Here is a 21184-nt window from a genome sequence, read left to right on the forward strand (position 1 = left end):
TTCGACTGCCGACTCGTCCTCCCCCGTCGACCTCAGGTCAACCGCACCCCAGGAGCCTCGCAAACGATAAGAACTCAGAGTGCGGCTGCGATGGAGGAGAAGCTGCCCCTTTTGCTGCCTCAGGGCACAAGGCTTGCTGCGAAGCCAAGAGCTGTGGGTAGCGCCCCTTTCTGGGCAGCCAAAAGGGCAGGGCGGATCTGGGTTGGAGAAAACGGGAAGGAGCGAGTGCTTGGAGGATGCAGGCATCGATCCCGCTACCTCTCGCATGCAAAGCGAGCGCTCTACCACTTGAGCTAATCCCCCACCCCGGCAGGGGGTGGGCGCCCCACCCCCTCCGCCACGCACTCTCCGCTCAGTGCAACCCTCATCCACACATCGCACGGCAAAAGAAGTTACCTTTAGGCTTGAACAGCACCTCGGAAATGACCTCCACTCGAGAAGGAGACGCGACACAGCAGACTACCCTGCTCCCCTGTCTTGCCCTTGGACCAAATACCCCTTTGCACAGACCGTCAGAGAAACTCACCCACGCCCCTGCCTCGCACCCCCAGACGCACCGAAGGGCTCGCTTCACGACCGCAAGAAGAGCAGCAACAGCCAAGTAAAGGGGAGGAGTCGCCTCCCTGGCCGGCGCTTTGACGCAAGGGCCAAGGAGAGCAAAGCTTCCTGCTGTCTCCCGATTGGCCCTCCGCGCCTTCTGAGCAATGTGGCCAGAGGGGTCTGGAAGCAGTTCCCCTGCGGAAGCCTTTTCCAGGCTGTGTGCAATCACGGTTGCCTAAAGAACTCCCAGCTCTCCGCCTGTGATGACAAAAAGCCCGAAATGGAAAGAAGTGGACCTGCTTCCCGGCGCTACTCCCGAAAGGGAGCTCTGGGCGGCTGAGGAAGGACCGAGGAAGAGAGAGCAAAGGAAGGAATCGCACGCGTTGCTGCAGGTTGAACGTAAGAGCCCGCCCGTCAGCAGCGCAGGCGCGCGCTCGTATGAGCCGGGAGGACAAGGAAGTCTGGGCACCTGAAAGGCCTTTTCTTCTCCCCTCGAGGTTCCCCTCCTCCTTCGAAGCAGAAAGCAAGTCCTCCCCGGTGCACGTGCCCCACGCGCCAGCCTCCGAAGGGAGCTTGTGGCCGTAGCTACCGCGGGTTTTGTGAGGAAGGCGCCTCGCCTGGAGTGGTGCTAAGCAGTACTTGTGAAGGCCGAGCTCGATAGCTAGTTGTCTACGCGGAGAGTGCGGGATGGTGAAGAAAAGGGAACTCTGCCGAAACAGGGGTAAAGTGCAGCCGAGGTACTTGGAAGCGGCGTGATAGACGAAAGCCGGGGTAAGCGGGGCTTGAAATGCAGCAGATTTCCAGCAGCCGACCTCGCGCCAGTGGAGTAAAGCAGGTCAGAGACCAGAGTGGGAGATCGAAGGCCTTGTCTAGACTAAGGCTCTCCCCCTTCGATCAGAAGGAAGCAAGGTCAGCTGGGCCAATGGCGTAGCTGACCTGGACGTACTATGGGTAAGTGCGGCGGGGGCTGCGCTCCCTTCGCCTCCGTCTACTCCTGTGGTCCTGGGGGAGAGCGGGAAGCAACGGGCGAGCGCTGGTCCGCATCTCAGCAGAGGTGAGGAGCCGCTCGCCGGTGGAGGGATGTCTGCAGGGTGGATGCAGCGCGTAGTGAAGAGGAGGCTTAAAGAAGAGCATGTCAGGAAGCAAAGAAAAGCCTGCTCCTTCGAGCCGGAGTTGAACCGGCGACCTAAGGATAGCCAGAGGAAAGAAGCCTACAGTCCTCCGCTCTACCAGCTGAGCTATCGAAGGAAGGCGGCAAGGGGCTGCCCCGAGTGACTCAAGCGGTGAGGGAGGCAGAAGTTGCCGCTGGCACCGACTGGTAGTTATCGGCTTGCCTGTGGCCCGGCCCGTGAAAGGAACGAGCCACACACGCCTAGCCCTCTCCTCCTCCTGACGGCTGCCCTGGGAGCTGGGCGGCCGCCTCGCCTACCCTCAGTTCACCCACCGGGAAGCCCGCAGAAGCATGCGGCTCAAAGGCCGCCGAAGAACTGCGGCACGCAGACATACGCCGCAAGGGAGGTACGGAAGGCCAGGTGTACTACGGCGTCCGGCCCTGCCTGTTGGCCGGGAGGCCGCGTCCTCCCCCAGAGCCGCAAAGGAGCCGGGATTATCTCTAGCACGCGCAGGACGCCGCTGGCACCCCAGCCCTGATTGCAACCCAGAGGAGGGGGGAAAGCGCCCCAGAAAATGGGTGTGACGCCAGAGCCTCCCGCCTGTCTGGAAAGGGGCCTTCGAAATGACGACGGTCTCTCAGTCCATTTCCCGTCCCTTTCCTCTATCACCGACACATTCCCCTCGTGCTCTTCGACTGCCGACTCGTCCTCCCCCGTCGACCTCAGGTCAACCGCACCCCAGGAGCCTCGCAAACGATAAGAACTCAGAGTGCGGCTGCGATGGAGGAGAAGCTGCCCCTTTTGCTGCCTCAGGGCACAAGGCTTGCTGCGAAGCCAAGAGCTGTGGGTAGCGCCCCTTTCTGGGCAGCCAAAAGGGCACGGCGGATCTGGGTTGGAGAAAACGGGAAGGAGCGAGTGCTTGGAGGATGCAGGCATCGATCCCGCTACCTCTCGCATGCAAAGCGAGCGCTCTACCACTTGAGCTAATCCCCCACCCCGGCAGGGGGTGGGCGCCCCACCCCCTCCGCCACGCACTCTCCGCTCAGTGCAACCCTCATCCACACATCGCACGGCAAAAGAAGTTACCTTTAGGCTTGAACAGCACCTCGGAAATGACCTCCACTCGAGAAGGAGACGCGACACAGCAGACTACCCTGCTCCCCTGTCTTGCCCTTGGACCAAATACCCCTTTGCACAGACCGTCAGAGAAACTCACCCACGCCCCTGCCTCGCACCCCCAGACGCACCGAAGGGCTCGCTTCACGACCGCAAGAAGAGCAGCAACAGCCAAGTAAAGGGGAGGAGTCGCCTCCCTGGCCGGCGCTTTGACGCAAGGGCCAAGGAGAGCAAAGCTTCCTGCTGTCTCCCGATTGGCCCTCCGCGCCTTCTGAGCAATGTGGCCAGAGGGGTCTGGAAGCAGTTCCCCTGCGGAAGCCTTTTCCAGGCTGTGTGCAATCACGGTTGCCTAAAGAACTCCCAGCTCTCCGCCTGTGATGACAAAAAGCCCGAAATGGAAAGAAGTGGACCTGCTTCCCGGCGCTACTCCCGAAAGGGAGCTCTGGGCGGCTGAGGAAGGACCGAGGAAGAGAGAGCAAAGGAAGGAATCGCACGCGTTGCTGCAGGTTGAACGTAAGAGCCCGCCCGTCAGCAGCGCAGGCGCGCGCTCGTATGAGCCGGGAGGACAAGGAAGTCTGGGCACCTGAAAGGCCTTTTCTTCTCCCCTCGAGGTTCCCCTCCTCCTTCGAAGCAGAAAGCAAGTCCTCCCCGGTGCACGTGCCCCACGCGCCAGCCTCCGAAGGGAGCTTGTGGCCGTAGCTACCGCGGGTTTTGTGAGGAAGGCGCCTCGCCTGGAGTGGTGCTAAGCAGTACTTGTGAAGGCCGAGCTCGATAGCTAGTTGTCTACGCGGAGAGTGCGGGATGGTGAAGAAAAGGGAACTCTGCCGAAACAGGGGTAAAGTGCAGCCGAGGTACTTGGAAGCGGCGTGATAGACGAAAGCCGGGGTAAGCGGGGCTTGAAATGCAGCAGATTTCCAGCAGCCGACCTCGCGCCAGTGGAGTAAAGCAGGTCAGAGACCAGAGTGGGAGATCTAAGGCCTTGTCTAGACTAAGGCTCTCCCCCTTCGATCAGAAGGAAGCAAGGTCAGCTGGGCCAATGGCGTAGCTGACCTGGACGTACTATGGGTAAGTGCGGCGGGGGCTGCGCTCCCTTCGCCTCCGTCTACTCCTGTGGTCCTGGGGGAGAGCGGGAAGCAACGGGCGAGCGCTGGTCCGCATCTCAGCAGAGGTGAGGAGCCGCTCGCCGGTGGAGGGATGTCTGCAGGGTGGATGCAGCGCGTAGTGAAGAGGAGGCTTAAAGAAGAGCATGTCAGGAAGCAAAGAAAAGCCTGCTCCTTCGAGCCGGAGTTGAACCGGCGACCTAAGGATAGCCAGAGGAAAGAAGCCTACAGTCCTCCGCTCTACCAGCTGAGCTATCGAAGGAAGGCGGCAAGGGGCTGCCCCGAGTGACTCAAGCGGTGAGGGAGGCAGAAGTTGCCGCTGGCACCGACTGGTAGTTATCGGCTTGCCTGTGGCCCGGCCCGTGAAAGGAACGAGCCACACACGCCTAGCCCTCTCCTCCTCCTGACGGCTGCCCTGGGAGCTGGGCGGCCGCCTCGCCTACCCTCAGTTCACCCACCGGGAAGCCCGCAGAAGCATGCGGCTCAAAGGCCGCCGAAGAACTGCGGCACGCAGACATACGCCGCAAGGGAGGTACGGAAGGCCAGGTGTACTACGGCGTCCGGCCCTGCCTGTTGGCCGGGAGGCCGCGTCCTCCCCCAGAGCCGCAAAGGAGCCGGGATTATCTCTAGCACGCGCAGGACGCCGCTGGCACCCCAGCCCTGATTGCAACCCAGAGGAGGGGGGAAAGCGCCCCAGAAAATGGGTGTGACGCCAGAGCCTCCCGCCTGTCTGGAAAGGGGCCTTCGAAATGACGACGGTCTCTCAGTCCATTTCCCGTCCCTTTCCTCTATCACCGACACATTCCCCTCGTGCTCTTCGACTGCCGACTCGTCCTCCCCCGTCGACCTCAGGTCAACCGCACCCCAGGAGCCTCGCAAACGATAAGAACTCAGAGTGCGGCTGCGATGGAGGAGAAGCTGCCCCTTTTGCTGCCTCAGGGAACAAGGCTTGCTGCGAAGCCAAGAGCTGTGGGTAGCGCCCCTTTCTGGGCAGCCAAAAGGGCACGGCGGATCTGGGTTGGAGAAAACGGGAAGGAGCGAGTGCTTGGAGGATGCAGGCATCGATCCCGCTACCTCTCGCATGCAAAGCGAGCGCTCTACCACTTGAGCTAATCCCCCACCCCGGCAGGGGGTGGGCGCCCCACCCCCTCCGCCACGCACTCTCCGCTCAGTGCAACCCTCATCCACACATCGCACGGCAAAAGAAGTTACCTTTAGGCTTGAACAGCACCTCGGAAATGACCTCCACTCGAGAAGGAGACGCGACACAGCAGACTACCCTGCTCCCCTGTCTTGCCCTTGGACCAAATACCCCTTTGCACAGACCGTCAGAGAAACTCACCCACGCCCCTGCCTCGCACCCCCAGACGCACCGAAGGGCTCGCTTCACGACCGCAAGAAGAGCAGCAACAGCCAAGTAAAGGGGAGGAGTCGCCTCCCTGGCCGGCGCTTTGACGCAAGGGCCAAGGAGAGCAAAGCTTCCTGCTGTCTCCCGATTGGCCCTCCGCGCCTTCTGAGCAATGTGGCCAGAGGGGTCTGGAAGCAGTTCCCCTGCGGAAGCCTTTTCCAGGCTGTGTGCAATCACGGTTGCCTAAAGAACTCCCAGCTCTCCGCCTGTGATGACAAAAAGCCCGAAATGGAAAGAAGTGGACCTGCTTCCCGGCGCTACTCCCGAAAGGGAGCTCTGGGCGGCTGAGGAAGGACCGAGGAAGAGAGAGCAAAGGAAGGAATCGCACGCGTTGCTGCAGGTTGAACGTAAGAGCCCGCCCGTCAGCAGCGCAGGCGCGCGCTCGTATGAGCCGGGAGGACAAGGAAGTCTGGGCACCTGAAAGGCCTTTTCTTCTCCCCTCGAGGTTCCCCTCCTCCTTCGAAGCAGAAAGCAAGTCCTCCCCGGTGCACGTGCCCCACGCGCCAGCCTCCGAAGGGAGCTTGTGGCCGTAGCTACCGCGGGTTTTGTGAGGAAGGCGCCTCGCCTGGAGTGGTGCTAAGCAGTACTTGTGAAGGCCGAGCTCGATAGCTAGTTGTCTACGCGGAGAGTGCGGGATGGTGAAGAAAAGGGAACTCTGCCGAAACAGGGGTAAAGTGCAGCCGAGGTACTTGGAAGCGGCGTGATAGACGAAAGCCGGGGTAAGCGGGGCTTGAAATGCAGCAGATTTCCAGCAGCCGACCTCGCGCCAGTGGAGTAAAGCAGGTCAGAGACCAGAGTGGGAGATCTAAGGCCTTGTCTAGACTAAGGCTCTCCCCCTTCGATCAGAAGGAAGCAAGGTCAGCTGGGCCAATGGCGTAGCTGACCTGGACGTACTATGGGTAAGTGCGGCGGGGGCTGCGCTCCCTTCGCCTCCGTCTACTCCTGTGGTCCTGGGGGAGAGCGGGAAGCAACGGGCGAGCGCTGGTCCGCATCTCAGCAGAGGTGAGGAGCCGCTCGCCGGTGGAGGGATGTCTGCAGGGTGGATGCAGCGCGTAGTGAAGAGGAGGCTTAAAGAAGAGCATGTCAGGAAGCAAAGAAAAGCCTGCTCCTTCGAGCCGGAGTTGAACCGGCGACCTAAGGATAGCCAGAGGAAAGAAGCCTACAGTCCTCCGCTCTACCAGCTGAGCTATCGAAGGAAGGCGGCAAGGGGCTGCCCCGAGTGACTCAAGCGGTGAGGGAGGCAGAAGTTGCCGCTGGCACCGACTGGTAGTTATCGGCTTGCCTGTGGCCCGGCCCGTGAAAGGAACGAGCCACACACGCCTAGCCCTCTCCTCCTCCTGACGGCTGCCCTGGGAGCTGGGCGGCCGCCTCGCCTACCCTCAGTTCACCCACCGGGAAGCCCGCAGAAGCATGCGGCTCAAAGGCCGCCGAAGAACTGCGGCACGCAGACATACGCCGCAAGGGAGGTACGGAAGGCCAGGTGTACTACGGCGTCCGGCCCTGCCTGTTGGCCGGGAGGCCGCGTCCTCCCCCAGAGCCGCAAAGGAGCCGGGATTATCTCTAGCACGCGCAGGACGCCGCTGGCACCCCAGCCCTGATTGCAACCCAGAGGAGGGGGGAAAGCGCCCCAGAAAATGGGTGTGACGCCAGAGCCTCCCGCCTGTCTGGAAAGGGGCCTTCGAAATGACGACGGTCTCTCAGTCCATTTCCCGTCCCTTTCCTCTATCACCGACACATTCCCCTCGTGCTCTTCGACTGCCGACTCGTCCTCCCCCGTCGACCTCAGGTCAACCGCACCCCAGGAGCCTCGCAAACGATAAGAACTCAGAGTGCGGCTGCGATGGAGGAGAAGCTGCCCCTTTTGCTGCCTCAGGGAACAAGGCTTGCTGCGAAGCCAAGAGCTGTGGGTAGCGCCCCTTTCTGGGCAGCCAAAAGGGCACGGCGGATCTGGGTTGGAGAAAACGGGAAGGAGCGAGTGCTTGGAGGATGCAGGCATCGATCCCGCTACCTCTCGCATGCAAAGCGAGCGCTCTACCACTTGAGCTAATCCCCCACCCCGGCAGGGGGTGGGCGCCCCACCCCCTCTCCGCTCAGTGCAACCCTCATCCACACATCGCACGGCAAAAGAAGTTACCTTTAGGCTTGAACAGCACCTCGGAAATGACCTCCACTCGAGAAGGAGACGCGACACAGCAGACTACCCTGCTCCCCTGTCTTGCCCTTGGACCAAATACCCCTTTGCACAGACCGTCAGAGAAACTCACCCACGCCCCTGCCTCGCACCCCCAGACGCACCGAAGGGCTCGCTTCACGACCGCAAGAAGAGCAGCAACAGCCAAGTAAAGGGGAGGAGTCGCCTCCCTGGCCGGCGCTTTGACGCAAGGGCCAAGGAGAGCAAAGCTTCCTGCTGTCTCCCGATTGGCCCTCCGCGCCTTCTGAGCAATGTGGCCAGAGGGGTCTGGAAGCAGTTCCCCTGCGGAAGCCTTTTCCAGGCTGTGTGCAATCACGGTTGCCTAAAGAACTCCCAGCTCTCCGCCTGTGATGACAAAAAGCCCGAAATGGAAAGAAGTGGACCTGCTTCCCGGCGCTACTCCCGAAAGGGAGCTCTGGGCGGCTGAGGAAGGACCGAGGAAGAGAGAGCAAAGGAAGGAATCGCACGCGTTGCTGCAGGTTGAACGTAAGAGCCCGCCCGTCAGCAGCGCAGGCGCGCGCTCGTATGAGCCGGGAGGACAAGGAAGTCTGGGCACCTGAAAGGCCTTTTCTTCTCCCCTCGAGGTTCCCCTCCTCCTTCGAAGCAGAAAGCAAGTCCTCCCCGGTGCACGTGCCCCACGCGCCAGCCTCCGAAGGGAGCTTGTGGCCGTAGCTACCGCGGGTTTTGTGAGGAAGGCGCCTCGCCTGGAGTGGTGCTAAGCAGTACTTGTGAAGGCCGAGCTCGATAGCTAGTTGTCTACGCGGAGAGTGCGGGATGGTGAAGAAAAGGGAACTCTGCCGAAACAGGGGTAAAGTGCAGCCGAGGTACTTGGAAGCGGCGTGATAGACGAAAGCCGGGGTAAGCGGGGCTTGAAATGCAGCAGATTTCCAGCAGCCGACCTCGCGCCAGTGGAGTAAAGCAGGTCAGAGACCAGAGTGGGAGATCGAAGGCCTTGTCTAGACTAAGGCTCTCCCCCTTCGATCAGAAGGAAGCAAGGTCAGCTGGGCCAATGGCGTAGCTGACCTGGACGTACTATGGGTAAGTGCGGCGGGGGCTGCGCTCCCTTCGCCTCCGTCTACTCCTGTGGTCCTGGGGGAGAGCAGGAAGCAACGGGCGAGCGCTGGTCCGCATCTCAGCAGAGGTGAGGAGCCGCTCGCCGGTGGAGGGATGTCTGCAGGGTGGATGCAGCGCGTAGTGAAGAGGAGGCTTAAAGAAGAGCATGTCAGGAAGCAAAGAAAAGCCTGCTCCTTCGAGCCGGAGTTGAACCGGCGACCTAAGGATAGCCAGAGGAAAGAAGCCTACAGTCCTCCGCTCTACCAGCTGAGCTATCGAAGGAAGGCGGCAAGGGGCTGCCCCGAGTGACTCAAGCGGTGAGGGAGGCAGAAGTTGCCGCTGGCACCGACTGGTAGTTATCGGCTTGCCTGTGGCCCGGCCCGTGAAAGGAACGAGCCACACACGCCTAGCCCTCTCCTCCTCCTGACGGCTGCCCTGGGAGCTGGGCGGCCGCCTCGCCTACCCTCAGTTCACCCACCGGGAAGCCCGCAGAAGCATGCGGCTCAAAGGCCGCCGAAGAACTGCGGCACGCAGACATACGCCGCAAGGGAGGTACGGAAGGCCAGGTGTACTACGGCGTCCGGCCCTGCCTGTTGGCCGGGAGGCCGCGTCCTCCCCCAGAGCCGCAAAGGAGCCGGGATTATCTCTAGCACGCGCAGGACGCCGCTGGCACCCCAGCCCTGATTGCAACCCAGAGGAGGGGGGAAAGCGCCCCAGAAAATGGGTGTGACGCCAGAGCCTCCCGCCTGTCTGGAAAGGGGCCTTCGAAATGACGACGGTCTCTCAGTCCATTTCCCGTCCCTTTCCTCTATCACCGACACATTCCCCTCGTGCTCTTCGACTGCCGACTCGTCCTCCCCCGTCGACCTCAGGTCAACCGCACCCCAGGAGCCTCGCAAACGATAAGAACTCAGAGTGCGGCTGCGATGGAGGAGAAGCTGCCCCTTTTGCTGCCTCAGGGCACAAGGCTTGCTGCAAAGCCAAGAGCTGTGGGTAGCGCCCCTTTCTGGGCAGCCAAAAGGGCACGGCGGATCTGGGTTGGAGAAAACGGGAAGGAGCGAGTGCTTGGAGGATGCAGGCATCGATCCCGCTACCTCTCGCATGCAAAGCGAGCGCTCTACCACTTGAGCTAATCCCCCACCCCGGCAGGGGGTGGGCGCCCCACCCCCTCCGCCACGCACTCTCCGCTCAGTGCAACCCTCATCCACACATCGCACGGCAAAAGAAGTTACCTTTAGGCTTGAACAGCACCTCGGAAATGACCTCCACTCGAGAAGGAGACGCGACACAGCAGACTACCCTGCTCCCCTGTCTTGCCCTTGGACCAAATACCCCTTTGCACAGACCGTCAGAGAAACTCACCCACGCCCCTGCCTCGCACCCCCAGACGCACCGAAGGGCTCGCTTCACGACCGCAAGAAGAGCAGCAACAGCCAAGTAAAGGGGAGGAGTCGCCTCCCTGGCCGGCGCTTTGACGCAAGGGCCAAGGAGAGCAAAGCTTCCTGCTGTCTCCCGATTGGCCCTCCGCGCCTTCTGAGCAATGTGGCCAGAGGGGTCTGGAAGCAGTTCCCCTGCGGAAGCCTTTTCCAGGCTGTGTGCAATCACGGTTGCCTAAAGAACTCCCAGCTCTCCGCCTGTGATGACAAAAAGCCCGAAATGGAAAGAAGTGGACCTGCTTCCCGGCGCTACTCCCGAAAGGGAGCTCTGGGCGGCTGAGGAAGGACCGAGGAAGAGAGAGCAAAGGAAGGAATCGCACGCGTTGCTGCAGGTTGAACGTAAGAGCCCGCCCGTCAGCAGCGCAGGCGCGCGCTCGTATGAGCCGGGAGGACAAGGAAGTCTGGGCACCTGAAAGGCCTTTTCTTCTCCCCTCGAGGTTCCCCTCCTCCTTCGAAGCAGAAAGCAAGTCCTCCCCGGTGCACGTGCCCCACGCGCCAGCCTCCGAAGGGAGCTTGTGGCCGTAGCTACCGCGGGTTTTGTGAGGAAGGCGCCTCGCCTGGAGTGGTGCTAAGCAGTACTTGTGAAGGCCGAGCTCGATAGCTAGTTGTCTACGCGGAGAGTGCGGGATGGTGAAGAAAAGGGAACTCTGCCGAAACAGGGGTAAAGTGCAGCCGAGGTACTTGGAAGCGGCGTGATAGACGAAAGCCGGGGTAAGCGGGGCTTGAAATGCAGCAGATTTCCAGCAGCCGACCTCGCGCCAGTGGAGTAAAGCAGGTCAGAGACCAGAGTGGGAGATCGAAGGCCTTGTCTAGACTAAGGCTCTCCCCCTTCGATCAGAAGGAAGCAAGGTCAGCTGGGCCAATGGCGTAGCTGACCTGGACGTACTATGGGTAAGTGCGGCGGGGGCTGCGCTCCCTTCGCCTCCGTCTACTCCTGTGGTCCTGGGGGAGAGCGGGAAGCAACGGGCGAGCGCTGGTCCGCATCTCAGCAGAGGTGAGGAGCCGCTCGCCGGTGGAGGGATGTCTGCAGGGTGGATGCAGCGCGTAGTGAAGAGGAGGCTTAAAGAAGAGCATGTCAGGAAGCAAAGAAAAGCCTGCTCCTTCGAGCCGGAGTTGAACCGGCGACCTAAGGATAGCCAGAGGAAAGAAGCCTACAGTCCTCCGCTCTACCAGCTGAGCTATCGAAGGAAGGCGGCAAGGGGCTGCCCCGAGTGACTCAAGCGGTGAGGGAGGCAGAAGTTGCCGCTGGCACCGACTGGTAGTTATCGGCTTGCCTGTGGCCCGGCCCGTGAAAGGAACGAGCCACACACGCCTAGCCCTCTCCTCCTCCTGACGGCTGCCCTGGGAGCTGGGCGGCCGCCTCGCCTACCCTCAGTTCACCCACCGGGAAGCCCGCAGAAGCATGCGGCTCAAAGGCCGCCGAAGAACTGCGGCACGCAGACATACGCCGCAAGGGAGGTACGGAAGGCCAGGTGTACTACGGCGTCCGGCCCTGCCTGTTGGCCGGGAGGCCGCGTCCTCCCCCAGAGCCGCAAAGGAGCCGGGATTATCTCTAGCACGCGCAGGACGCCGCTGGCACCCCAGCCCTGATTGCAACCCAGAGGAGGGGGGAAAGCGCCCCAGAAAATGGGTGTGACGCCAGAGCCTCCCGCCTGTCTGGAAAGGGGCCTTCGAAATGACGACGGTCTCTCAGTCCATTTCCCGTCCCTTTCCTCTATCACCGACACATTCCCCTCGTGCTCTTCGACTGCCGACTCGTCCTCCCCCGTCGACCTCAGGTCAACCGCACCCCAGGAGCCTCGCAAACGATAAGAACTCAGAGTGCGGCTGCGATGGAGGAGAAGCTGCCCCTTTTGCTGCCTCAGGGCACAAGGCTTGCTGCGAAGCCAAGAGCTGTGGGTAGCGCCCCTTTCTGGGCAGCCAAAAGGGCACGGCGGATCTGGGTTGGAGAAAACGGGAAGGAGCGAGTGCTTGGAGGATGCAGGCATCGATCCCGCTACCTCTCGCATGCAAAGCGAGCGCTCTACCACTTGAGCTAATCCCCCACCCCGGCAGGGGGTGGGCGCCCCACCCCCTCCGCCACGCACTCTCCGCTCAGTGCAACCCTCATCCACACATCGCACGGCAAAAGAAGTTACCTTTAGGCTTGAACAGCACCTCGGAAATGACCTCCACTCGAGAAGGAGACGCGACACAGCAGACTACCCTGCTCCCCTGTCTTGCCCTTGGACCAAATACCCCTTTGCACAGACCGTCAGAGAAACTCACCCACGCCCCTGCCTCGCACCCCCAGACGCACCGAAGGGCTCGCTTCACGACCGCAAGAAGAGCAGCAACAGCCAAGTAAAGGGGAGGAGTCGCCTCCCTGGCCGGCGCTTTGACGCAAGGGCCAAGGAGAGCAAAGCTTCCTGCTGTCTCCCGATTGGCCCTCCGCGCCTTCTGAGCAATGTGGCCAGAGGGGTCTGGAAGCAGTTCCCCTGCGGAAGCCTTTTCCAGGCTGTGTGCAATCACGGTTGCCTAAAGAACTCCCAGCTCTCCGCCTGTGATGACAAAAAGCCCGAAATGGAAAGAAGTGGACCTGCTTCCCGGCGCTACTCCCGAAAGGGAGCTCTGGGCGGCTGAGGAAGGACCGAGGAAGAGAGAGCAAAGGAAGGAATCGCACGCGTTGCTGCAGGTTGAACGTAAGAGCCCGCCCGTCAGCAGCGCAGGCGCGCGCTCGTATGAGCCGGGAGGACAAGGAAGTCTGGGCACCTGAAAGGCCTTTTCTTCTCCCCTCGAGGTTCCCCTCCTCCTTCGAAGCAGAAAGCAAGTCCTCCCCGGTGCACGTGCCCCACGCGCCAGCCTCCGAAGGGAGCTTGTGGCCGTAGCTACCGCGGGTTTTGTGAGGAAGGCGCCTCGCCTGGAGTGGTGCTAAGCAGTACTTGTGAAGGCCGAGCTCGATAGCTAGTTGTCTACGCGGAGAGTGCGGGATGGTGAAGAAAAGGGAACTCTGCCGAAACAGGGGTAAAGTGCAGCCGAGGTACTTGGAAGCGGCGTGATAGACGAAAGCCGGGGTAAGCGGGGCTTGAAATGCAGCAGATTTCCAGCAGCCGACCTCGCGCCAGTGGAGTAAAGCAGGTCAGAGACCAGAGTGGGAGATCTAAGGCCTTGTCTAGACTAAGGCTCTCCCCCTTCGATCAGAAGGAAGCAAGGTCAGCTGGGCCAATGGCGTAGCTGACCTGGACGTACTATGGGTAAGTGCGGCGGGGGCTGCGCTCCCTTCGCCTCCGTCTACTCCTGTGGTCCTGGGGGAGAGCGGGAAGCAACGGGCGAGCGCTGGTCCGCATCTCAGCAGAGGTGAGGAGCCGCTCGCCGGTGGAGGGATGTCTGCAGGGTGGATGCAGCGCGTAGTGAAGAGGAGGCTTAAAGAAGAGCATGTCAGGAAGCAAAGAAAAGCCTGCTCCTTCGAGCCGGAGTTGAACCGGCGACCTAAGGATAGCCAGAGGAAAGAAACCTACAGTCCTCCGCTCTACCAGCTGAGCTATCGAAGGAAAGCGGCAAGGGGCTGCCCCGAGTGACTCAAGCGGTGAGGGAGGCAGAAGTTGCCGCTGGCACCGACTGGTAGTTATCGGCTTGCCTGTGGCCCGGCCCGTGAAAGGAACGGGCCACACACGCCTAGCCCTCTCCTCCTCCTGACGGCTGCCCTGGGAGCTGGGCGGCCGCCTCGCCTACCCTCAGTTCACCCACCGGGAAGCCCGCAGAAGCATGCGGCTCAAAGGCCGCCGAAGAACTGCGGCACGCAGACATACGCCGCAAGGGAGGTACGGAAGGCCAGGTGTACTACGGCGTCCGGCCCTGCCTGTTGGCCGGGAGGCCGCATCCTCCCCCAGAGCCGCAAAGGAGCCGGGATTATCTCTAGCACGCGCAGGACGCCGCTGGCACCCCAGCCCTGATTGCAACCCAGAGGAGGGGGGAAAGCGCCCCAGAAAATGGGTGTGACGCCAGAGCCTCCCGCCTGTCTGGAAAGGGGCCTTCGAAATGACGACGGTCTCTCAGTCCATTTCCCGTCCCTTTCCTCTATCACCGACACATTCCCCTCGTGCTCTTCGACTGCCGACTCGTCCTCCCCCGTCGACCTCAGGTCAACCGCACCCCAGGAGCCTCGCAAACGATAAGAACTCAGAGTGCAGCTGCGATGGAGGAGAAGCTGCCCCTTTTGCTGCCTCAGGGCACAAGGCTTGCTGCGAAGCCAAGAGCTGTGGGTAGCGCCCCTTTCTGGGCAGCCAAAAGGGCACGGCGGATCTGGGTTGGAGAAAACGGGAAGGAGCGAGTGCTTGGAGGATGCAGGCATCGATCCCGCTACCTCTCGCATGCAAAGCGAGCGCTCTACCACTTGAGCTAATCCCCCACCCCGGCAGGGGGTGGGCGCCCCACCCCCTCCGCCACGCACTCTCCGCTCAGTGCAACCCTCATCCACACATCGCACGGCAAAAGAAGTTACCTTTAGGCTTGAACAGCACCTCGGAAATGACCTCCACTCGAGAAGGAGACGCGACACAGCAGACTACCCTGCTCCCCTGTCTTGCCCTTGGACCAAATACCCCTTTGCACAGACCGTCAGAGAAACTCACCCACGCCCCTGCCTCGCACCCCCAGACGCACCGAAGGGCTCGCTTCACGACCGCAAGAAGAGCAGCAACAGCCAAGTAAAGGGGAGGAGTCGCCTCCCTGGCCGGCGCTTTGACGCAAGGGCCAAGGAGAGCAAAGCTTCCTGCTGTCTCCCGATTGGCCCTCCGCGCCTTCTGAGCAATGTGGCCAGAGGGGTCTGGAAGCAGTTCCCCTGCGGAAGCCTTTTCCAGGCTGTGTGCAATCACGGTTGCCTAAAGAACTCCCAGCTCTCCGCCTGTGATGACAAAAAGCCCGAAATGGAAAGAAGTGGACCTGCTTCCCGGCGCTACTCCCAAAAGGGAGCTCTGGGCGGCTGAGGAAGGACCGAGGAAGAGAGAGCAAAGGAAGGAATCGCACGCGTTGCTGCAGGTTGAACGTAAGAGCCCGCCCGTCAGCAGCGCAGGCACGCGCTCGTATGAGCCGGGAGGACAAGGAAGTCTGGGCACCTGAAAGGCCTTTTCTTCTCCCCTCGAGGTTCCCCTCCTCCTTCGAAGCAGAAAGCAAGTCCTCCCCGGTGCACGTGCCCCACGCGCCAGCCTCCGAAGGGAGCTTGTGGCCGTAGCTACCGCGGGTTTTGTGAGGAAGGCGCCTCGCCTGGAGTGGTGCTAAGCAGTACTTGTGAAGGCCGAGCTCGATAGCTAGTTGTCTACGCGGAGAGTGCGGGATGGTGAAGAAAAGGGAACTCTGCCGAAACAGGGGTAAAGTGCAGCCGAGGTACTTGGAAGCGGCGTGATAGACGAAAGCCGGGGTAAGCGGGGCTTGAAATGCAGCAGATTTCCAGCAGCCGACCTCGCGCCAGTGGAGTAAAGCAGGTCAGAGACCAGAGTGGGAGATCGAAGGCCTTGTCTAGACTAAGGCTCTCCCCCTTCGATCAGAAGGAAGCAAGGTCAGCTGGGCCAATGGCGTAGCTGACCTGGACGTACTATGGGTAAGTGCGGCGGGGGCTGCGCTCCCTTCGCCTCCGTCTACTCCTGTGGTCCTGGGGGAGAGCGGGAAGCAACGGGCGAGCGCTGGTCCGCATCTCAGCAGAGGTGAGGAGCCGCTCGCCGGTGGAGGGATGTCTGCAGGGTGGATGCAGCGCGTAGTGAAGAGGAGGCTTAAAGAAGAGCATGTCAGGAAGCAAAGAAAAGCCTGCTCCTTCGAGCCGGAGTTGAACCGGCGACCTAAGGATAGCCAGAGGAAAGAAACCTACAGTCCTCCGCTCTACCAGCTGAGCTATCGAAGGAAAGCGGCAAGGGGCTGCCCCGAGTGACTCAAGCGGTGAGGGAGGCAGAAGTTGCCGCTGGCACCGACTGGTAGTTATCGGCTTGCCTGTGGCCCGGCCCGTGAAAGGAACGGGCCACACACGCCTAGCCCTCTCCTCCTCCTGACGGCTGCCCTGGGAGCTGGGCGGCCGCCTCGCCTACCCTCAGTTCACCCACCGGGAAGCCCGCAGAAGCATGCGGCTCAAAGGCCGCCGAAGAACTGCGGCACGCAGACATACGCCGCAAGGGAGGTACGGAAGGCCAGGTGTACTACGGCGTCCGGCCCTGCCTGTTGGCCGGGAGGCCGCATCCTCCCCCAGAGCCGCAAAGGAGCCGGGATTATCTCTAGCACGCGCAGGACGCCGCTGGCACCCCAGCCCTGATTGCAACCCAGAGGAGGGGGGAAAGCGCCCCAGAAAATGGGTGTGACGCCAGAGCCTCCCGCCTGTCTGGAAAGGGGCCTTCGAAATGACGACGGTCTCTCAGTCCATTTCCCGTCCCTTTCCTCTATCACCGACACATTCCCCTCGTGCTCTTCGACTGCCGACTCGTCCTCCCCCGTCGACCTCAGGTCAACCGCACCCCAGGAGCCTCGCAAACGATAAGAACTCAGAGTGCGGCTGCGATGGAGGAGAAGCTGCCCCTTTTGCTGCCTCAGGGCACAAGGCTTGCTGCGAAGCCAAGAGCTGTGGGTAGCGCCCCTTTCTGGGCAGCCAAAAGGGCACGGCGGATCTGGGTTGGAGAAAACGGGAAGGAGCGAGTGCTTGGAGGATGCAGGCATCGATCCCGCTACCTCTCGCATGCAAAGCGAGCGCTCTACCACTTGAGCTAATCCCCCACCCCGGCAGGGGGTGGGCGCCCCACCCCCTCCGCCACGCACTCTCCGCTCAGTGCAACCCTCATCCACACATCGCACGGCAAAAGAAGTTACCTTTAGGCTTGAACAGCACCTCGGAAATGACCTCCACTCGAGAAGGAGACGCGACACAGCAGACTACCCTGCTCCCCTGTCTTGCCCTTGGACCAAATACCCCTTTGCACAGACCGTCAGAGAAACTCACCCACGCCCCTGCCTCGCACCCCCAGACGCACCGAAGGGCTCGCTTCACGACCGCAAGAAGAGCAGCAACAGCCAAGTAAAGGGGAGGAGTCGCCTCCCTGGCCGGCGCTTTGACGCAAGGGCCAAGGAGAGCAAAGCTTCCTGCTGTCTCCCGATTGGCCCTCCGCGCCTTCTGAGCAATGTGGCCAGAGGGGTCTGGAAGCAGTTCCCCTGCGGAAGCCTTTTCCAGGCTGTGTGCAATCACGGTTGCCTAAAGAACTCCCAGCTCTCCGCCTGTGATGACAAAAAGCCCGAAATGGAAAGAAGTGGACCTGCTTCCCGGCGCTACTCCCAAAAGGGAGCTCTGGGCGGCTGAGGAAGGACCGAGGAAGAGAGAGCAAAGGAAGGAATCGCACGCGTTGCTGCAGGTTGAACGTAAGAGCCCGCCCGTCAGCAGCGCAGGCACGCGCTCGTATGAGCCGGGAGGACAAGGAAGTCTGGGCACCTGAAAGGCCTTTTCTTCTCCCCTCGAGGTTCCCCTCCTCCTTCGAAGCAGAAAGCAAGTCCTCCCCGGTGCACGTGCCCCACGCGCCAGCCTCCGAAGGGAGCTTGTGGCCGTAGCTACCGCGGGTTTTGTGAGGAAGGCGCCTCGCCTGGAGTGGTGCTAAGCAGTACTTGTGAAGGCCGAGCTCGATAGCTAGTTGTCTACGCGGAGAGTGCGGGATGGTGAAGAAAAGGGAACTCTGCCGAAACAGGGGTAAAGTGCAGCCGAGGTACTTGGAAGCGGCGTGATAGACGAAAGCCGGGGTAAGCGGGGCTTGAAATGCAGCAGATTTCCAGCAGCCGACCTCGCGCCAGTGGAGTAAAGCAGGTCAGAGACCAGAGTGGGAGATCTAAGGCCTTGTCTAGACTAAGGCTCTCCCCCTTCGATCAGAAGGAAGCAAGGTCAGCTGGGCCAATGGCGTAGCTGACCTGGACGTACTATGGGTAAGTGCGGCGGGGGCTGCGCTCCCTTCGCCTCCGTCTACTCCTGTGGTCCTGGGGGAGAGCGGGAAGCAACGGGCGAGCGCTGGTCCGCATCTCAGCAGAGGTGAGGAGCCGCTCGCCGGTGGAGGGATGTCTGCAGGGTGGATGCAGCGCGTAGTGAAGAGGAGGCTTAAAGAAGAGCATGTCAGGAAGCAAAGAAAAGCCTGCTCCTTCGAGCCGGAGTTGAACCAGCGACCTAAGGATAGCCAGAGGAAAGAAGCCTACAGTCCTCCGCTCTACCAGCTGAGCTATTGAAGGAAGGCGGCAAGGGGCTGCCCCGAGTGACTCAAGCGGTGAGGGAGGCAGAAGTTGCCGCTGGCACCGACTGGTAGTTATCGGCTTGCCTGTGGCCCGGCCCGTGAAAGGAACGAGCCACACACGCCTAGCCCTCTCCTCCTCCTGACGGCTGCCCTGGGAGCTGGGCGGCCGCCTCGCCTACCCTCAGTTCACCCACCGGGAAGCCCGCAGAAGCATGCGGCTCAAAGGCCGCCGAAGAACTGCGGCACGCAGACATACGCCGCAAGGGAGGTACGGAAGGCCAGGTGTACTACGGCGTCCGGCCCTGCCTGTTGGCCGGGAGGCCGCGTCCTCCCCCAGAGCCGCAAAGGAGCCGGGATTATCTCTAGCACGCGCAGGACGCCGCTGGCACCCCAGCCCTGATTGCAACCCAGAGGAGGGGGGAAAGCGCCCCAGAAAATGGGTGTGACGCCAGAGCCTCCCGCCTGTCTGGAAAGGGGCCTTCGAAATGACGACGGTCTCTCAGTCCATTTCCCGTCCCTTTCCTCTATCACCGACACATTCCCCTCGTGCTCTTCGACTGCCGACTCGTCCTCCCCCGTCGACCTCAGGTCAACCGCACCCCAGGAGCCTCGCAAACGATAAGAACTCAGAGTGCGGCTGCGATGGAGGAGAAGCTGCCCCTTTTGCTGCCTCAGGGCACAAGGCTTGCTGCGAAGCCAAGAGCTGTGGGTAGCGCCCCTTTCTGGGCAGCCAAAAGGGCACGGCGGATCTGGGTTGGAGAAAACGGGAAGGAGCGAGTGCTTGGAGGATGCAGGCATCGATCCCGCTACCTCTCGCATGCAAAGCGAGCGCTCTACCACTTGAGCTAATCCCCCACCCCGGCAGGGGGTGGGCGCCCCACCCCCTCCGCCACGCACTCTCCGCTCAGTGCAACCCTCATCCACCCATCGCACGGCAAAAGAAGTTACCTTTAGGCTTGAACAGCACCTCGGAAATGACCTCCACTCGAGAAGGAGACGCGACACAGCAGACTACCCTGCTCCCCTGTCTTGCCCTTGGACCAAATACCCCTTTGCACAGACCGTCAGAGAAACTCACCCACGCCCCTGCCTCGCACCCCCAGACGCACCGAAGGGCTCGCTTCACGACCGCAAGAAGAGCAGCAACAGCCAAGTAAAGGGGAGGAGTCGCCTCCCTGGCCGGCGCTTTGACGCAAGGGCCAAGGAGAGCAAAGCTTCCTGCTGTCTCCCGATTGGCCCTCCGCGCCTTCTGAGCAATGTGGCCAGAGGGGTCTGGAAGCAGTTCCCCTGCGGAAGCCTTTTCCAGGCTGTGTGCAATCACGGTTGCCTAAAGAACTCCCAGCTCTCCGCCTGTGATGACAAAAAGCCCGAAATGGAAAGAAGTGGACCTGCTTCCCGGCGCTACTCCCAAAAGGGAGCTCTGGGCGGCTGAGGAAGGACCGAGGAAGAGAGAGCAAAGGAAGGAATCGCACGCGTTGCTGCAGGTTGAACGTAAGAGCCCGCCCGTCAGCAGCGCAGGCACGCGCTCGTATGAGCCGGGAGGACAAGGAAGTCTGGGCACCTGAAAGGCCTTTTCTTCTCCCCTCGAGGTTCCCCTCCTCCTTCGAAGCAGAAAGCAAGTCCTCCCCGGTGCACGTGCCCCACGCGCCAGCCTCCGAAGGGAGCTTGTGGCCGTAGCTACCGCGGGTTTTGTGAGGAAGGCGCCTCGCCTGGAGTGGTGCTAAGCAGTACTTGTGAAGGCCGAGCTCGATAGCTAGTTGTCTACGCGGAGAGTGCGGGATGGTGAAGAAAAGGGAACTCTGCCGAAACAGGGGTAAAGTGCAGCCGAGGTACTTGGAAGCGGCGTGATAGACGAAAGCCGGGGTAAGCGGGGCTTGAAATGCAGCAGATTTCCAGCAGCCGACCTCGCGCCAGTGGAGTAAAGCAGGTCAGAGACCAGAGTGGGAGATCGAAGGCCTTGTCTAGACTAAGGCTCTCCCCCTTCGATCAGAAGGAAGCAAGGTCAGCTGGGCCAATGGCGTAGCTGACCTGGACGTACTATGGGTAAGTGCGGCGGGGGCTGCGCTCCCTTCGCCTCCGTCTACTCCTGTGGTCCTGGGGGAGAGCGGGAAGCAACGGGCGAGCGCTGGTCCGCATCTCAGCAGAGGTGAGGAGCCGCTCGCCGGTGGAGGGATGTCTGCAGGGTGGATGCAGCGCGTAGTGAAGAGGAGGCTTAAAGAAGAGCATGTCAGGAAGCAAAGAAAAGCCTGCTCCTTCGAGCCGGAGTTGAACCGGCGACCTAAGGATAGCCAGAGGAAAGAAGCCTACAGTCCTCCGCTCTACCAGCTGAGCTATCGAAGGAAGGCGGCAAGGGGCTGCCCCGAGTGACTCAAGCGGTGAGGGAGGCAGAAGTTGCCGCTGGCACCGACTGGTAGTTATCGGCTTGCCTGTGGCCCGGCCCGTGAAAGGAACGAGCCACACACGCCTAGCCCTCTCCTCCTCCTGACGGCTGCCCTGGGAGCTGGGCGGCCGCCTCGCCTACCCTCAGTTCACCCACCGGGAAGCCCGCAGAAGCATGCGGCTCAAAGGCCGCCGAAGAACTGCGGCACGCAGACATACGCCGCAAGGGAGGTACGGAAGGCCAGGTGTACTACGGCGTCCGGCCCTGCCTGTTGGCCGGGAGGCCGCGTCCTCCCCCAGAGCCGCAAAGGAGCCGGGATTATCTCTAGCACGCGCAGGACGCCGCTGGCACCCCAGCCCTGATTGCAACCCAGAGGAGGGGGGAAAGCGCCCCAGAAAATGGGTGTGACGCCAGAGCCTCCCGCCTGTCTGGAAAGGGGCCTTCGAAATGACGACGGTCTCTCAGTCCATTTCCCGTCCCTTTCCTCTATCACCGACACATTCCCCTCGTGCTCTTCGACTGCCGACTCGTCCTCCCCCGTCGACCTCAGGTCAACCGCACCCCAGGAGCCTCGCAAACGATAAGAACTCAGAGTGCGGCTGCGATGGAGGAGAAGCTGCCCCTTTTGCTGC

At 61.6% G+C, this 21184-nt stretch overlaps 9 non-coding genes across 9 annotated transcripts; all 9 read right to left on the reverse strand.

Annotated features, from left to right (window-relative positions):
- Positions 1-1698: 1698 nt before the first annotated feature.
- TRNAY-GUA (transfer RNA tyrosine (anticodon GUA)) lies at positions 1699-1788 on the reverse strand. Its single transcript is given in 2 exon segments — positions 1699-1734; positions 1752-1788. It is a non-coding gene; the product is annotated as a tRNA-Tyr (tRNA).
- Positions 1789-4040: 2252 nt separating this feature from the next.
- Positions 4041-4130, reverse strand: TRNAY-GUA (transfer RNA tyrosine (anticodon GUA)). Its single transcript is given in 2 exon segments — positions 4041-4076; positions 4094-4130. It is a non-coding gene; the product is annotated as a tRNA-Tyr (tRNA).
- A 2252-nt stretch (positions 4131-6382) lies between these two features.
- TRNAY-GUA (transfer RNA tyrosine (anticodon GUA)) lies at positions 6383-6472 on the reverse strand. Its single transcript is given in 2 exon segments — positions 6383-6418; positions 6436-6472. It is a non-coding gene; the product is annotated as a tRNA-Tyr (tRNA).
- A 2240-nt stretch (positions 6473-8712) lies between these two features.
- TRNAY-GUA (transfer RNA tyrosine (anticodon GUA)) lies at positions 8713-8802 on the reverse strand. Its single transcript is given in 2 exon segments — positions 8713-8748; positions 8766-8802. It is a non-coding gene; the product is annotated as a tRNA-Tyr (tRNA).
- Positions 8803-11054: 2252 nt separating this feature from the next.
- TRNAY-GUA (transfer RNA tyrosine (anticodon GUA)) lies at positions 11055-11144 on the reverse strand. The gene is given in 2 exon segments: positions 11055-11090; positions 11108-11144. It is a non-coding gene; the product is annotated as a tRNA-Tyr (tRNA).
- A 2252-nt stretch (positions 11145-13396) lies between these two features.
- Positions 13397-13486, reverse strand: TRNAY-GUA (transfer RNA tyrosine (anticodon GUA)). Its single transcript is given in 2 exon segments — positions 13397-13432; positions 13450-13486. It is a non-coding gene; the product is annotated as a tRNA-Tyr (tRNA).
- Positions 13487-15738: 2252 nt separating this feature from the next.
- Positions 15739-15828, reverse strand: TRNAY-GUA (transfer RNA tyrosine (anticodon GUA)). Its single transcript is given in 2 exon segments — positions 15739-15774; positions 15792-15828. It is a non-coding gene; the product is annotated as a tRNA-Tyr (tRNA).
- A 2252-nt stretch (positions 15829-18080) lies between these two features.
- On the reverse strand, positions 18081-18170 carry TRNAY-GUA (transfer RNA tyrosine (anticodon GUA)). Its single transcript is given in 2 exon segments — positions 18081-18116; positions 18134-18170. It is a non-coding gene; the product is annotated as a tRNA-Tyr (tRNA).
- A 2252-nt stretch (positions 18171-20422) lies between these two features.
- On the reverse strand, positions 20423-20512 carry TRNAY-GUA (transfer RNA tyrosine (anticodon GUA)). The gene is given in 2 exon segments: positions 20423-20458; positions 20476-20512. It is a non-coding gene; the product is annotated as a tRNA-Tyr (tRNA).
- Positions 20513-21184: the final 672 nt, after the last annotated feature.

This window comes from Carettochelys insculpta, chromosome 2 (genome assembly GCF_033958435.1).
Source record: "Carettochelys insculpta isolate YL-2023 chromosome 2, ASM3395843v1, whole genome shotgun sequence".
Lineage (NCBI taxonomy): Eukaryota > Metazoa > Chordata > Testudines > Carettochelyidae > Carettochelys > Carettochelys insculpta.